Raw genomic sequence first — 13,224 nt, forward strand, 5'->3', positions numbered from 1 at the left:
GGAAAATGGTACACTCATAAGTTCCTGGTGGGGTTGCAATTTGGTGTGGCGACTCTGGAAAGCAGTATGGAAATTCCTTGGAAATCTTGGAATGGACTTGTCATTTGACCCAGCTATCCCACTCCTCAGTTTATACCCAAAGACTTAAAATCAGCATACTACAGTGACACAGCTACGTCAATGTTTGTAGCTGCTTGATTCACAGTAGCTAGATTGTGGAACCAACCTAGATGTCCTTCAATTGATGAATGGATAAAGAAACTGTGGTATATATACACAATGTAATATTACTCAGCCATAAAGAAGAATAAAATTTTGGCATTTGCAGGTAAATGGATGGAGTTGGAGAATATCATGCTAAGTGAAATAAGTCAATCTCAAAATACCAAAGTTCAAATGATTTCTTTGATAAGTGGATGATGATACATAATGGGGGGATGGGGTAAGAGAAGAATGGAGGAAAGATGGATTGTATAGAGGAAAATGAGGGTTTGGGAGGGGTGGTATAAGGAAAGATAATAGAATGAGAAAAACATCATTACCCTATGTTCATGTATGATTACAAAAATGGTATGACTCTACTTCGTGTACAACCAGTGAAAGAAAGTCTACCCAATTTGTGTACAATGAATCAAAATAAAAAAAAATTTAAAAAAGAAGACTCATTACAACTTTATGCATAATAGGAAAGCAAACAAGCAAACAAAACACAGTAAGGAAACAACCCACATGTCAATAAACAGGAAAATAAACTACTTAAATAGCAATAAAAATAATTAATTGATAACCCAACAATATGAATCTTTTTAAAAAATTATACAATAAAGCACATTTGTATAGTTCCATTTATGCAGTTATAGAATAGGCTAAGATATGTTGATATGATCTATCTATCTATCTATGTATTTCAGATTATTGGTTGCCATTATGAGAAAGTAAGTTTTGAAAGATGCAAGGGAGACATTTTGGGGATAGAAATATCCTACATCTTGATCTTGGTAAATTATGTCTTCATATATGTATAAAAAGTTATTGAACTCATTTTCAGTTCTGAGTAAGGAGCTCACAACAATGATTTTTAAAAAGCCAAAGAAACTGGAAAAAAAGACTTCTCAGAGATATTGGAGAATTGAAATTACAGGGAAAATTACCGCAGTGAAATGTGGATAGGTGAATACAGAGTATCACAGATCAGCATAATGTCCGCAGAAACTGCTGGAACCAGTAATTGGCAGCAACCCACAGATGGGTAATTTTGACAAACTGCTGGAAGCTAAGTATAGGTTAGCTTGAGAGTCAAAAACTCTTAGGAGCCCAAACACTGGGGAGGGATGGATATTTTTATGGATTTGACCTCTAGAAGACCTATTAGTTTCTTGCAGTAAAAATTAGAGAAAAATCCTTGATGTGTCTCTGTCTGGTTTTGGTAACATGGTCAAAATAGCCTCATAGAATGAGTTTGGAAGGGTTCCCTCCTTTTCTATTTCATGGAATAATTTGAAGAGTATTGGTATTAGTTCTTTGAATGTCTTGTAGAACTTGACTGAAAATCTGTCTGGTCCTGGTCTATTCTTGGTTGGTAAGCTTTTGATGTCATCTTCTATTTCATTGCTTAAACTTGATCTGTTTAAATTGTGTACGTCCTCCTGATTCAGTTTGGGTAGATCATATGTCTCTAGAAATTTGTCCATGTCTTTGAGATTTTCTATTTTATTGGAGTATGAATTTTCAAAATAGCTTCTAGTTATCTTCTGTATTTCAGTAGAGTTCTTCATGATTTCTTTTTTCATCACAACTTTTAGTAATTTGAGTTTTCTCTCTTTTCCCTTTATTAGCAAGTCTAAGGGTTTATCAATTTTATTTAATTTTTCAAAGAACCAAGTTTTTGTTTTGTCAATTTTTTGAATTATTTCTTTTGTTTCAATTTCATTGATTTCAGCTCTGATTTTAATTGTTTCCTGTCTTCTACTACTTTTGGTGTTGATTTTTCTTTTTCTAGAGCTTTGAGATATAAAGCTAACTCATTTACTTATTTACCTTTTATTCTTTTAATGAATTAGCTCAATGCAACAAACTTTCCTCTTAGCACTGCCTTCATAGTGTCCTCGAGATTTTGATATGTTGTATTGATATTCTCATTTACCTCTAAGAATTTTTTAAATATGTTCTTGTATGCAACTTGCCAGAATTTTATTGAGAGTTTTTGCATCTATGTCCATCAGGAATAATGGGCAGAGGGAAGTGAGGGGAGAAGAGGGGTGTGAGGTGTGAAGGATGGTAGGATAAGATGGATATTATTACCCTATGTATATACATGTATGATTGCATGTGTGACTCTCCATCATGTTCAGCCAGGTAATGAGAAGTTGTGCTCCATTTGTGTACAATGAATTGAAATGCATTCTTCTGTCATATATAACTAATTAGAACAAACACAAAATTTTATAAAAAAAAGATTAGAGAAAAATCCTTTTTGTAGACAGAGGAAAGGAAACTGTAAACATTTATAAACACACGAAGAAGAAAAGTAACAACTTAGAGATATAAAGAAAGTACTCTCCAGGACAGAAACCTGTCTTCAAGTGAAAGTACTGTACTAAAACTTTATTGACTTGGGTAGCACAACTGGCGAGTCCCAGTCTCTATCTAGTCTTCCAGTCTCATGTAAGAAGATAAGAAGAAGGAGGAGGAGGAGAAAAAATACTGAATGTCACAGCAAAGGGACTTAAGCCTACTAAAAATGATATTTGATAATAAAATAAGAAAAGTGTTGCCCTTCCCCACTCCTTACCACCAAATTGATAAGGCTTCAATAAAATAATAATGGATTAAAATAAAAAAAGTCAAAAAAGAGACACTGTGTTCAAGAACAATTTCTTGGGCAAACGCAAAGAAAACAGGGGAGGGGAGAAAAACAAGGACACTATTAGGATATAAAGCCACTTGTACCAACAGCAACTGAAAATATTAGACACAGACTAATGACAAATGCTCTCTTCTTGCCCAAATTTTAGACAGGCTCCTTTGAGCCTTCTTTTCACTTGACTTCATCCTTGGGCTTTGTCCTTAGCCTGCCTATCCAGTTTTAGCAAGAATTCTGTTAAACCAGTTTAGAGAGAATACTCTTCTTTGGAATCTGATCATCCTGACCTGCAAAAATTCTGGTGTCAGTTTAGCAAGTGTCTTTGATATCTCTTCTTAACAACTTTCTAATCATTGAGTCCCTCACCCTATCATTGGCTACAAATCTGTTGATTTTGCTGTAGAGAGAGATGAGCCAAAGCTCTTTACCCTATTGTGATAGTTTTAACACCTATTGCAATACTCTTGAACAAAGTTGTTCTTGTAATTTAAACAAATGTCAGAATATTTTTTCGTTTGCACTAATTCCTAGTCATAGTAATATAAAACTGCACATCAAAAGTATAGTTACTTTAGTTTTCATAACTTGATAAGTGATGTCTTGCTTCAAAAAAGATTACAAGGTATAATAAAGAGAAGAAAATATATACTCTGAACAGACAAAGGGTTGGGGTGTAACTTGGTGGTACAATGCATGCTTAGCATGTGCAAGGCTCTGGGTTTAATCTCCAATAAAATAAACAAACAAAAAACCCCAAAATACACACGTTTTTTACATTTGGTGATGTGATTACAATGTATGTTAGTGTAGATAGCCTTTGGCTTGTTCTAATTAGTTTCCATGAGGCTTCTTCAATCTGCGTATCCATTATATTTCTCAGGTTCAGGAGGCATTTAATCATTATTTCTTTCAATAAGCTTTTACCTCTTTTCTATCTACATGAGGAAAATTACCAGACTCTGATGGAGAAATCAAAGAAGATACAAATGAATGGAGAACTATTCTGTGTTTATGGATATGCAGAACTAATTTTATTAGTTATATCAATTCTTCCTAACGCGATCTAAAAGTTCAGCTCAATCTTGCTCAAAGTCCCATAAAATTATTTCTTGAATATCAACAATTTGATTCTAGGGGTATATGGAAAAGTAAAAGATCCAGCATAACACAATACTTAAAGAGAAGAACAAAGTTCGAGGACGAGTGCTATTGCTTTCAAGACTTATTATAAAGCTATACAGATGCTCGGGTGGGTGTGATGGGTCCTGCCATGCAACTCACCTAGGTCCAGTTTGCTCAGCAGCTGGTGTCCAGCTGTGTCAGTACCTCACTGTGAAAACACAGAGCAAGACAGGAGGTTTCAGCCAAGAAGAACTCCTAAAAATATGGAAGGACTCTTTTACTGCATGTGGGTGCAGGATGTACCCTTCTGCAGAGCACCTGTTCATTCAGACCTTTTGGCAAACCATGAATCAAGAATGGAAGAGAATAGACAAGCTGTGCCTGTGCAAATACTACTTGCTGATTCGCCTGGTTCTGAGATAGTCTTTTGAAGTTCTGAAATGAAATGGTTGGGAGGAAAACCAAATCAAGCTTTTTCTAGATGTTCTGATGAAGGAGATCCTGTGTTCTGAGAGCCAGTCTCCTGATGGATTGAGATTCCATTTCATTGATATTTATCTGGATGAACTCTCCAAAGTGGGAGGGAAAGACCTTTTGGAGAATCAGAACCTCAAGTTTAATGACCCGTTCTGCAAAATTGCTGCCAAGACCAAGGATCACATACTGGTACAGACAATAGCTAGATGTGTTTTTGAAGTCATTGTGGATCAGTCTCCTCTCATACCTGAAGACACAGTGGAGGAGCAGAAAACCAAAGTGGCTGATGGTGACTTCTCTGAAAAGGAGACTCTTGAAAATGAGGCAGCTTGGAAAAAGGCAGAAAGAAGACAGCACTGAGCAAATACCACTCGAGGACAGAGAGAATCAGTGATGAAAGAGAAAGGACTGTGGCACCTTGGAAGACAAAGGGCTACTTCTCCAGTTAGACTACAAGGCTGTTGTGGACCAACTCTTGGAAATAACCAACAAGAAAAACATCCGTCCCTTCAACCGGAAGCGTCTCTGCAAACTGATCAAAAAGTTTCAAGGCCTCTCTGAAGGCGGGATATCTCAACTGGGTTTTCCTGAGGACATTTCTGCTGAGGAAGATGATCAAGCACTCAGTCAAAGAAGACATAAGAAAAAAAGATGTAAGCTTTTAGAGAAAGCCGACTTGGAGAAGGAGAAAGGAAACAGTCTTTCTTGCTGAGGAAGAGGACAGTGAAGGCAGCATTTAGAAAAGAAAATGGGAAAAAAAAAAGAAGAGAAGCCACCACCAGCCTGAGACTTGGGGCCTGAGGAACACAGTCACACACCCAGCACAGAGCGGGGGCAGGAAGCCTGCGACAACTCAGAGGCAGACCCCACTGGTGTGAGCAGTCAAACCCAGAGCAGAGGCCGAGTCCAGCACCAAGGAGGAGAGCAGCTTGGAGTATCCCCCTGTCTGTCCCCACGCACAGTCGGAGAAGCGGCTAAAGAGAAGGAGCCTAAGTCCTGAAAAGGAAGTGGAAGCTTGGAGTGCTCCCTGTCAATGGCAGCAGCCAGGCCACCCTAACCTAGTGCAGAAGGCCACAGAAAAAGAAGGCAGAGCCTGAAAACTTGACCTCTATAATCTGTCCAATCAGAAAATAACGATTTTTGAAAATGAGGAAGAAGATGAAAGAAATGTTGAACTTGATAGAACACAATGGAATACTGGGATCCAGAGTCAGACAGATCCAAGCTCTGTGAAGTAGCACTTCCCCTTTGAATAAGCAGCCACTGAGGACAGTAAAGGACTTCGTGAAGTTTGACACCCTCTTCTTACTAAAGTCCTTGTTCTTCAGAAGAGCCAAGAGCAGTGCTGCCACCCACCCTGCAGAGCAAGTCATCCAACTGAACAGTGTGAATATGCAAACTAAAACAAAAGTTTTAGAAGATAACATAACAGAAAATCTAGATAACTTTGGGTTTGGCTGTATTTCTTTCCATATAACACCCAAAGCATAATCCCTTAAAGAAGTAACAATGATAGGGCTGGGGTTGTGGCTCAGTGGTAGAGCGCTTGCCTAGCATGTGTGAGGCACTGGGTTTGATTCTCAGCACCACATAAAAATAAATGTATAAAATAAAGGTCTATTGACATCTAATAAAAATTTTAAAAAAGAAGTAAAAATGATAAGTTAAAAGACTGGAGGAAACATATGGATATTTTCAAGTTAAAAAAAAAAAACTTGTCTGCAAAGGCAAAGATCAGTGCTTGCCAGGGTTTTGGGGAGATGGAATAACAATGGATAGGTAAGGAACAGGGGATTTTTAGAGTAATAAAATGTTTTTTTTTTAATGATACTGCAGTGGTATATATATATAGAATTATAGATTTGTTAGAACCCATAGAACTATACATCCTAAAGAGATCTTAATGTGAACTATGTACTTAATTATATGTTATATGTACTTATTATATGTATTGATTATATTAATTATTAATTATTAATAGTAATATATCAACATTAGTTCACTAATTATAAAAATATAAAGCACTAATGAAAATACTAATAATAGGGTATGGTGTATGAAGTAACGTATGGAAAATACAGGAACTCTATACCATGTTCTCAATTCTTTTCTAAATCTAAACTGTTTTTTAGAAGTGTATTAATTTTAAAATGGTCAGAAATCACTGAGCTGTATATTTAAAACTTGTCCATCTTAGTCTATGTAATTTGTGCTTCAAGATAATATGAAATGGTTTTAAAAATTAAAAAGCAATTGAAAACCTCAAAACACAAAACAGTTTGAGTGATACTCCCTTAGTGAAATAAATAATTATTGAGTTCAATATTTGAAGAAATTGGAACTCCCAAATGCAGAATTATTGTTGAACACAAAGACTAGAAATCCCAGGTATGAAACCAGAAGCTTCAGTATATGAATATTGTGGCATTCATTTGCTTGATCATTATTTCAGGTTATTTCTCAAGAAACACATGACCAAATATTCTCTGGTTATTCAGTGTCTGTCATCACATTATATCAGAAATGTCCATCTCAGCTAAACTCTATATAGTTATTCATGATATATTTTAAATATAATCTTTTCAAATGTTCATTGTTGTTCCCTGAAATGTCTATACAATACTAAATTGTAAGAGAAATCAGAAACCTGTATCTTTTTGTTTCCCTTTGTTAACATCTGATGCCAGGGCAAGGTGCAGTCAGGGTGGGCTTTATGAATGTTTGCCTGGAAGCTCAAATAGAGAGCTAATCCTCTGGGTTTGGATTGTTATTTCCTGGATAATTCTTTAATTTCCTTTTGAAGGAAACAATACTATTGATTTAATTAATAACAGACATAAAAGCAGAATTCAGTGAGAATATATTTGGTATGCATATCCACAAAATTCAGTAAAAATTTTAGTAGAAAATGCAAATGAAGGCATTTTAGCCAAAGAAATAGAATAGGGAATATATCCAAATGCTAGAAGTTCTAGAAAGCACTTTCCTAGTTCCCCACAGAACTGGACTTTATAAAACTCATATAATCATGATGCTGAGGGAATCATGATGTTGGATCTGAATACTTGTGTGCTCATGTTTTTCATCTAGTCAGTCCAAATGAATGTTTTTGTTTTTAAAGGGTTTTCTTTCACAAGGGTCCTACAAACCTACATTATATAAATACCAAAGGCTTTAAATAGCTTTGAAAGCTTAGATACACAGAAAGGAGGATATTATTAGAGTGTTTATGTAGATTAAAATGTCAACATTTTGAACAGCAATTAAGGTTGTGCCAGCATTTCTTTTGTAAAGCTTTATTTTTCAGGGACTTGTAGTTTAACATAATAATAATTTCCCATATAAAACTTGGCTCATAAATTCGCAGGATGCCAGGATTTTATTTTAATCTTAAAATAAAGTACATTTGAATATTTTAAGGAAATGCCATGGTGTCTTACTTTGATGTGTTTTTTGTTGAACAAAAATAAAATACTTTTGGTATTATTTTTCAGCCTACTAGCTATTACAATGGATAAGCTTTCCTTTAGTATTAGTGATTAACGAAGAGCCTAGTGATTGTATATTCATTTTCATGAATGCATACTATAAAGAACCAGGAAAGTTCAACCTAGAGGACAATTGCCTTCTAAAGAATTTCAGGTTCAACAGAGTAGTTTTGTTCTTTGTGGACACAATTAGGATGTGTTTTAAGGATACAAATAAACAGCAAAAACAGCAGAGGGAAACTATTCTTTTAAGTAAATTTGTCCAGAAAACTGCTGCCTTAGTACACACTAAGTTGTATCCTTAATTTTTTCCCCTGAGAATTTTCTAAGAGCTTGTCATAGAGATGTTGAGAAAAGGACTCTGGCAGTAGATGAGATTCCTTTAAATTTTGAGACTCTAAAAATTACACCAAACTTCCTGCTTCTGAGGGATGTAAAGAAAACAACAATATTCATAATTAAAACTTGTTATTATTCCCAAATATATATTTGGAGGATGAAATATCTAGACTAAAGCTATGGAATATAGTTTTAGGATTAATATCTTGAGTTGCCAGTGAAAGAGTCAGGGAATAAGTTATTTTTGAAATATATTCATATATCATTCTTAAATTCTCATACTAATTTATATTCCCACAGTACATAAGAGTACTTAATTCCTGAAAGCTTTCCAACACTATTTTAAACCATCTAAAGTCATTCTTATTATGTCCTTTTGAAATCGAGGTGAAATTCACATAACATAAATTTGATCACTTTAAAGTGACTAATTCAGTGGTTTTTAGTATATTCATAGTTACTTCTATGTATTTCTGAAACATTTTCATCCTCCAAAAGGATCTCTTACATTAAGCAATTGCTTTTCATTCCACATATCCCTCAGTTCCTGTCAACTCCCAGTCTATGTTTTGTCTCTATGTATTTATCTATTCTGGATATTTCCTACAGATAGAATAACATGATTTTTTTTGTATTTTGCTTCTTGAACTTAGCATATTATTTTCAAGGTTCATTCATATTGCATTAAATAGTAGTACTTCATTTCTTTTTATGGTTAAATAATATTCCATTTTATGCATATATACATTTTGCATATATGTATATATGCTTTTAACTTGATTTAAAAGGAAAATGTTTGAAGCTCATTTTGATGTCTCCTTTTCTGTACCTTATTACATAATCACTTCAGATAAATATAAACAATCATCTTTTGATGTCTGTAAAATAATCACACTTCTGACTTAACAACAGTCATCATACTAAAAAAAACTTATAAAAATAAGAGTTGCTTTTAATCAGCCTCATTATCTGGCTTCAAGTTTTTTCCTATTATTATTCCAATTGCCTATCAACTCCAATTTTATTCCATTATATTTGTGCCTAAAATGTCTAACCTTCAGTGGGTCAACAATTCATTTGGCATCAAAATACAATTCATTTCCTAGTTTTATGCTCCTCATTGAAAGCTGCCTAAAGGAACAGGTATCCCCAACAGAGTCAACCCATTGACTTAGAAGAGCAAAAGCCTGAGCTTGAACTGATTATTCCTCACCGTTAATGGCTTGAAATGAGTATTGAGCTTGAACTGATTATTCCTCAGACCTAGAAATGTCAGTACCTCTGATCTGATCCACCCCACCCTATTCCATTTCTACTCAAAATCTATTATTTTTTTTCTCTGCATTTCCAGACCTGTGATGAACTAACTCCATTATATCTTCAAACATCAACTTCTGGATTTTTTAAAATTAATTTTTATTTTAAACAAATGGGATACATCTTTTTTCTCTGTTTGTCCATGAAGTACAGGCATACCATTTTTATAATCATACATTTTCCTAGGGTAATAGTTTTTGATTCATTTTGTTATTTTTTTCTCCCCCCCCACCCCTCTCACCTCTCTTATCCCTCTATACAGTCCCTCCTTCCTCCATTCTTGCCCCCTTCCCATCCCCTATATGTGTCATCATCTGCTTTTCAGTGAGATCATTTGTCCTTTGGTTTTTTGAGATTGGCTTATCTCACTTACCATGATATTCTCCAACTGCATCCATTTGACTGCAAACGCCATAATTTTATCATTCTTTATGGCTGAATAATATTCCATTGTACATATATACCACAGTTTCTTTATCCATTCATCAATTGAGGGGCATCGAGGTTGGTTCCAAAATCTGACTATTGTAAATTGAGCAGCTATGAACATTGTTGTGGCTGTATTTCTGTAGTATGCTGATTTTAAGTCCTTTGGGTATAGGCCAAGGAGTGGGATAGCTGGGTCAAATAATGGGTCCATTCCTAGTTTTCTAAAGAATCTCCACACTGCTTTACAGAGTGGCTGCACTAATTTGCAGCCCCACCAGCAATGTATGAGAGTACCTTTTTCCCCACATCCTCTCAACACATATTGTTGCTTGTATTCTTGATAATCACCATTCTAAATGGGGTGAGATAGAACCTTAGGGTAGTTTTGATTTGCATTTCTCTTATTACTAAAGATGGTGAATATTTTTTCATATGTTTGTTGATTCCTTGTAGATCTTCTTCTGTGAAGTGTCTGTTCATACCCTTAGCCCATTTGTTGATTGGGTTATTTGTATTCTTCGTGTAGAGTTTTCTGAGTTCTTCATATATTCTGGAAATTAGTGTTCTGTGGCGGGCGAGACCCAGGGTCCAGGGTTACGCCACATGCATACAAAGATGGCGACTGGCAGAGAGTCAAAGGGCGTGTTGAATGCGCCTTGAGAAAAACAGGAAGTGTTTACCATTGGCTGTATGAAAATTAGTTCAGCCGCCTAGCGTGTGGACAGATATATCTTACATGTATGCTTGAGCTCGTGATCGTTTGACCTTTAATAGGATTGGATGGACATATCTGGTTATAATTGCTTATGCATGAGACTGCTTATATATTGAGGGTGTTATCTGAATAAAGCAGAAGCTGCTTCGTGAACCTCTGAAGAGTACGTGTCCTTTGTCCCGCTGGTCGGTGGCAAGCAGAGGCGGCGGCAAGCGACAGTGCTCTATCTGAAGTATGAATGACAAAGATTTTCTCCCACTCTGTAGGCTCTCTCTTCACATTGCTGATAGTTTCCTTTGCTGAGAGAAAGCTACTTAGTTTGAATCTATCCCAGTTATTGATTCTTGCTTTTATTACTTGAGCTATGGGAGTCCTGTTAAGGAAGTCTGATCCTAAGCCAACAAGATGAAGATTTGGACCTATTTTTCTTCTATAAGATGCAGGGTCTCTGGTCTGATTTCAAGGTCCTTGATCCATTGTGAGTTGATATTTCTGCAGGGTGAGAGACAGGGGTTTAGTTTCATTCTGTTGCATATGGATTTCCAGTTTTCCCAACACCATTTGTTGAAGAGGCTATCTTTTCTCCATTGCATATTTTTGGCCCCTTTGTCTAGTATGAGAAAATTGTATTTATTTGGGTTTGTGTCCATGTCCTCTTTTCTGTACCATTGATCTACCTGTCTATTTTGGTACCAATACCATGCCATTTTTGTTACGATTGCTTTGTAGTGTAGTTGAAGTTCTGGTATTGTGATACCCTCTGCTTCAGTCTTACTGCTGAGGATTGCTTTAGCTATTCTGGATTTCTTATTCTTCCAGATGAATGTCATGGTTGCTTGCAATATTTTTGTGAGGTACATCATTAGAATTTTAATCAGAATTGCATTGAATCTGTATAGCACTTTTGGTAGTATGACCATTTGGACAATATTAATTCTGCCTATCCAAGAACATGGGAGATCTTTCCGTCTTCTAAGGTTTTCTTTAATTTCTTTCCTTAGTGTTCTGTAGTTCAAATTGTAGAGGTCTTTCACCTCTTTTGTTAGATTGATTCTCAAGTATTTTATTTTTTTCAAAGCTATTGTGAATGGGGTAGTTTTCCTAACTTCTCTTTCTGAAGATTCATCACTTATGTATAAAAATGCATTCGATTTATGAGAATTAATCTTATATCATGCTACATTACTGAATTCACTTATGAGTTCTAAAAGTTTTCTGGTGGAATTTCACAGTTCCTCTAAATATATAATCATGTTATCAGCAAATATGGATAGTTTGAGTTCTTCTTTTCCTATTCGTATCCCTTTAATTTCCTTGCTGTCTAGTTGCTCTGGCTAGAGTTTCGAGGACAATGTTGAATAGAAGTGGTAAAAGAGGGCATCCCTGCGTTGTTCCAGTTTTTAGGGGTAAAGCTTTCAGTTTTTCACCATTTAGAGTGATATTGGCCATGGGCTTAGCATAGATGGCCTTTACAATGCTAAGGAATATTCCCACTATCCCTATTTTTTCTAGTGTTTTGAGCATGAAGGGATGCTGTATTTGATCAAATGCTTTTTCTGCACCTATTGCAATAATCATGTGATTCTTGACTTTAAGTCTGTTGATATGGTAAATTATATTTATTGATTTCCAGATGTTGAACCAACCTTGCATCCCTGGGATAAAACCCTCTTGATCGTGGTGCACTATCTTTTAAATATATTTTTGTATGCGATTTGCTAAAATTTTGTTGAGAATTTTTGTGTTGATGTTCATTAAGGATGTTGGTCTGAAATTTTCTTTCTTCGATGTGTATCTGTCTGGTTTAGGTATCAGGGTGATATTGGCTTCATAGAATGAGTTTTGGAGGGTTCCCTCCTCTTCTATTTCATGGAATACTTTGAGAAGTATTGGGATGAGCTCTTCTTTAAAGGTTTTGTAGAACTCAGCTGAGAACCCATCTGGTTCTGGACTTTTCTTTGTTGGTAGGCTTTTGATGACTTCTTCTATTTCATTACTTGAAATTGATCTATTTAAATTGTGTATGTTGTCCTGGTTCAGTTTAGGTAATTCATATGTCTCTAGAAACCTGTTGATGTCTTTGAGACTTTCTATTTTGTTGGAGTATAGATTTTCAAAAAGCTTCTAATTATGTTTTGTATTTCAATCGTGTCTGTTGTGATATTTCCTTGTTCATTCCAAATTTTAGTAATTTGGGTTTTCTCTCTTCTCTTTGTTAGTGTGGCGAAGGGTTTATCAATTTTGTTTCTTTTTTCAAAGAACCAACTATTTATTTTGTCATTTTTTTTGATTGTTTCTTTTGTTTCAATTTTGTTGATTTCAGCTCTGATTTTAACTATTTCCTGTCTTCTACTACTTTTGGTATTGCTCTGTTCTTCTTTTTCTAGGGCTTTGAGCCCTAGTGTTCAGTTTTTTATTTGTTGATTTTTTCTTCTTTTATTGAATGCACTCCATGAAATAAATTTTCCTCTAAG

At 35.3% G+C, this 13,224-nt stretch overlaps 1 pseudogene; it reads left to right on the plus strand.

Moving 5' to 3' along the window:
• The first annotated feature begins 1,199 nt into the window (after positions 1–1,199).
• LOC124971401 (ribosomal RNA processing protein 1 homolog B-like) lies at positions 1,200–5,440 on the plus strand (annotated as a pseudogene).
• The last annotated feature ends 7,784 nt before the right edge of the window (positions 5,441–13,224 follow it).

This window comes from Sciurus carolinensis, chromosome X (genome assembly GCF_902686445.1).
Source record: "Sciurus carolinensis chromosome X, mSciCar1.2, whole genome shotgun sequence".
In the NCBI taxonomy this organism is placed as follows: Eukaryota; Metazoa; Chordata; class Mammalia; order Rodentia; family Sciuridae; genus Sciurus; species Sciurus carolinensis.